This window comes from Cephus cinctus, unplaced genomic scaffold (assembly GCF_000341935.2).
Source record: "Cephus cinctus unplaced genomic scaffold, Ccin1 Ccin1_scaffold2308, whole genome shotgun sequence".
In the NCBI taxonomy this organism is placed as follows: Eukaryota; Metazoa; Arthropoda; class Insecta; order Hymenoptera; family Cephidae; genus Cephus; species Cephus cinctus.
The window spans coordinates 1-4,817 of record NW_014334210.1 but is presented as its reverse complement, the minus strand read 5'-3'; the positions used below and the strand labels follow the sequence as shown (position 1 = coordinate 4,817).

Sequence of the window (4,817 nt, the reverse complement as noted above, 5' to 3'; positions counted from 1 at the left end):
TCCCCAGAGGAAGAAATCCAATGGCGTCAGGTCTGGGGAACGTGCCGGCTAGTGACGGGGTCCTCCTCGTCCGATCCAGCGCTCTGGAAACATACCGTCGAGTTGATGACGAACGATGCGGGCTGCATGTGCAGGAGCACCGTCGTGCTGCAGCCAGATCCTTGTCAGGTTCTCTTCGAGCAGTCCACTGATGCGAAGGAGGGGTTTGAGGTTGCGCCTGAAAAATCCATGGTATTTCTCGGCTGTCAACGTTTCCTCAAACTGGAAAGGTCCTATCTGAAATTAAAAGAGCACTTTGTTTTAAGAAAAAAATTTAACTTAAATTCCAAGATTACTTACCAGTTTATCATTAATTATTCCTGCCCAAAGATTCACAGAGAATCGGAGAGCGCTGGATCGGACGAGGAGGACCCCGTCACTGGCCGGCACGTTCCCCAGACCTGACGCCATTGGATTTCTTCCTCTGGGGACACGTGAAGTCGGTCGTCTACAGGACACCCATCGAGACGCTGCAAGAACTTCACCTGCGGATCGACAGTGCCATGCGTTCCGTCACTCCGGAAATGCTGGTAAACTGTCGAGGCAGCCTCCTGCAGCGTGCGAGGTGCTGCATTCAGGCGAATGGCGGACACTTCGAGCACCTTCTTCATTGAGGTAAGGAAACAAAATTATTCAATAAAAAATTAATGTTTAAATTTGATTTTTAATCCATTTGGATTTTTATCATGCTTTAGGTGCTATCTCCAGAGCTGCCTGTCTGCGCCCCTGTGTGTTCCTGTACAAGACGACGACCGGCCGGTCAAATTGTAAAACAACTTCAATACAACAGGTACGTTTTACAACAGCATCTTAACAATATCAATTAGATATGCTAATAAATTTGTTTTTCGTTTCATGTAAACATCATTCTCGGTGGGAACAATCTTTGGATCGACTTCGAAAAAAGTAAGTAAACACAATACAGTACAACATTATTTTTTAAATTAATTAATTAATTTCTTTTTTCCTTTCCTATTTCTTTTACATGAAGGCGAGAGAAAGCGGCGCAAGTTCAATAAGTGAGGCTAGCAATGAAAAGTAAACAGGATTCGCCTGTCATCATGCTACAGTCGAAGGTAAGCGAACCCTGCCCTATAATCCATTTGTCACTTTTAACGGCGCAAGTTCAATAAGTGAGGCTGTCAATGAAATGTAAACAGGATTCGCCTATCATCATGCTACAGTCAAAGGTAAGCGAACCCTGCCCTGTAATCCATTTGTCACTTTTATTAAACAAATAAGATATAAATAACCATCTACCTTTTCTTTTCCAGATTGTCATTATCAAGGTGATGAGAAAGGGAAATAGAAGAACAGCATCCTAGATGACCTAACCTGAGGACAACAAGCGGGGACGGCCATCTAAAATTTCCAGTATCTTCATTTATTGGATTAATAAATAACCATCTACCTTTTCTTTTCCAGATTGTCATTATCAAGGTGATGAGAAAGGGAAATAGAAGAACAGCATCCTAGATGACCTAACCTGAGGACAACAAGCGGAGACGGCCATCTAGAATTTCCAGTATCTTCATTTATTGGATTGGACAAGACTGTAACGGCAAATTAGTGATAAAGATTAAATTATACATAATATGGTAAAACATATGATGTATATTTTATTCGCTATCACTTTTTCAAAGTTACAGTCTTGTTCAATCCAATGAATGAAGATACTGGAAGTTCTAAATGATAATTATTATAACCAATAACCTATTCTATAAGATAACTGCGATTATCATTATTTATTATAAAAAACGCGTATCCCTTTTTTTCGTCCCAAGAATCGGTATACCAAATTGCAGTCCTTTGCGACTTCCGGTGGCAAAGTAACGCAACACTTTTCGACCCCGGATCTTGTGAAAAATACGTCAAATTGAAAAAATGGACTAGGAGCGAAATGCAAAAACGCGTATCCCTTTTTTTCGTCCCAAGAATCGGTATACCAAATTGCAGTCCTTTGCGACTTCCGGTGGCAAAGTAACGCAACACTTTTCGACCCCGGATCTTGTGAAAAATACGTCAAATTGAAAAAATGGACTAGGAGCGAAATGCAAAAACGCGTATCCCTTTTTTTCGTCCCAAGAATCGGTATACCAAATTGCAGTCCTTTGCGACTTCCGGTGGCAAAGTAACGCAACACTTGTCGACCCCGGATCTTGTGATCTTGATCTTGATCTCCACCTATGTATCCTCCACATCTTTTAAAAATCCAGAATCAAAAATCGGCTAACACTCTGTAACTTTCACATCGTAACTCGCAAAGGTCTGAAAATTGGCATACTCATCCCAGTGAAGAAAAAAGGGGATACGTATTTTTGCAATTTTTTCTCAGGTAATGTTTTCAATTTTACGTGTTTTTTCGAAAATTCAGAGTCGAAAAGTGTCGCGTTCACATTGTAACTCGCAAAGGTCTGAAAATGCGTGTTTTCGCATTTTTTTCCTAGTCCATTTTTTCAATTTGACGTATTTTTTCACAAGATCCGGGGTCGACAAGTGTTGCGTTACTTTGCCACCGGAAGTCGCAAAGGGCTGCCATTTGGTATACCGATTCTTGGGACGAAAAAAAGGGATACGTGTTTTTGCATTTCGCTCCTAGTCCATTTTTTCAATTTGACGTTTTTTTCACAAGATCCGGGGTCGACATGTGTTGCGTAACTTTGCCACCGGAAGTCGCAAAGGGCTGCAATTTGGTGTGAACATTCTATGAACGAAAAAACGGGATATGTAACTCGCAAAGGTCTGAAAATGCGTGTTTTCGCATTTTTTTCCTAGTCCATTTTTTCAATTTGACGTATTTTTTCACAAGATCCGGGGTCGACAAGTGTTGCGTTACTTTGCCACCGGAAGTCGCAAAGGGCTGCCATTTGGTATACCGATTCTTGGGACGAAAAAAAGGGATACGTGTTTTTGCATTTCGCTCCTAGTCCATTTTTTCAATTTGACGTTTTTTTCACAAGATCCGGGGTCGACATGTGTTGCGTAACTTTGCCACCGGAAGTCGCAAAGGGCTGCAAATTGGTATACCGATTCTTGGGACGGAAAAAAGGGATACGTGTCTTTGCGTTTCTTTCCTAATCTATTTTTCTATTTACGTATTTTTTACAGTCTCCAGAATCGATGAGTACTCTATAACTTTGAAATCAGCAATCGCGATGTCTTGGAAATTCGATACGGCTATTCATAAGACGAAAAAATAATACTTCTATGCTTAGTTTTCAATTCATTTTAAATTTAATCCATCAGTCCCACCACCCACCCTCCCGACTCCCTCTCACTTTAATAATCTGTTTTCCTCCGGACTGCTATAAATTTCAGTGCATGACGTTTTGGACACCGTGTACCGGTTTTCGTCTGGCTGAATGCATATCCCGAAACAATTGCCGATCGCGCGTTGCACGTGTAGCTGCTGCGCCAGCCTAAGTCACGCCCATGCCCATATTGGGAGTTTGTCAACGAATCCTACGACGCTCGCTCGGGCTATGAAACAATTGCTAAGCGCGGAATTTTCAGGAAGCTACTGCAAAGCAGCAATCTTTGGCATCCGCGAATGAATCCGCGGAAATCCTTCGTTCTGATTGGTCGCACTTAAATGCTTCTCATTTAAAAACTATCGCGAATTTTGGCAAACGGTTTGCGGGAGGGTCGCAGGGCACCTCCAGGCATGGCCCACTTTACGGTCCAAAAGCAATTCTGGGATACCCTGTATATCTTAAAATGGAGATTAAGATAAAGTTCTTCTTCGACTGTGCCCATCATTTTGAATACAACATAGCCAGCATTACTTTAGTCTCGACGATCGTAGCGAGTGCATCACATAGTTGTTCACACATTATAACCAGTCATTTTAAAGTTTTGAGGCCCTATAAAAATGGAAAATAGCAATGAGATTAGGTCAAGTGAAGATGAGTTTGATTTTGAACTGTTCACAAACTTATCTATTCATCATGAAATTGGTGGTACAACAAGTGAGAACAGTGACGAATTATCACACAAAACGCATTTATAGAACTCCGACTTAGAAAATTATATTTTTCAAAATGTAAATAAAAACTCTGTATTATAATATAAACATTTTCGTATGTTATTCTGTGTACAAATTCATTTTATGCTACCTGTAAGGCACTCGTAATATATGCGTAAACTCGCTTCGAGTTGCTGCTCCGCCCGACTGAAAAAGTCATCGAGCGCAAAGGGTTAATTCTCCGGTAAAATTTTCGAACTATATCATCGTTTTTATTATAATTTGTTGCAAAAAATTCTTTAAACTGTTGTATTGTATATCCGCGGTGCTTGTAATACGAAAACATCAGACAGTACTGTCCACAAACTTGCGACTTGAGAGAGTGCAACGGTTTTTGATTCCATGTAATTCTTCTTGAATTCCTTCTAAGAGCTTACTGATACTTCCTCACAAAAGGTTCCAGCCCGTAACTATCAAAGTATTCGCGTTCTCCTTGTTGATTGATATAAAATACTACCCAGTGAGTGCCGGGCTTGTTCTGAGGATCTGTATTCGTAACTACAGCGGATGGTCTATTAAGACGTAAGGGGATTCTGTCTGCTGAAAACACCCCCTTTAAGTTAAATTGTATCCCGCGTAAAACTTTTTGAATCTGGGGATTCTCCAATGAAGAACTAGTCATTTTCAGCTCTTGTGCGTCTGAATAATAACTCGGCTAACTGGAATAATCGGCTATCACTTGTCCCGAGGAGTCTATTTCTATAATTGTTGAGAAATACATTTATGCTGACGAATATTGCACCATAGTGCAATG

General features: G+C 40.9%; 1 long non-coding RNA gene across 1 annotated transcript; it reads left to right on the top strand.

Annotated features, from left to right (window-relative positions):
- Nucleotides 1-796: 796 nt before the first annotated feature.
- Nucleotides 797-1,432, top strand: LOC112495323. Its single transcript, XR_003061724.1, has 3 exons — nucleotides 797-945; nucleotides 1,031-1,115; nucleotides 1,314-1,432. It is a non-coding gene; the product is annotated as an uncharacterized LOC112495323 (long non-coding RNA).
- The last annotated feature ends 3,385 nt before the right edge of the window (nucleotides 1,433-4,817 follow it).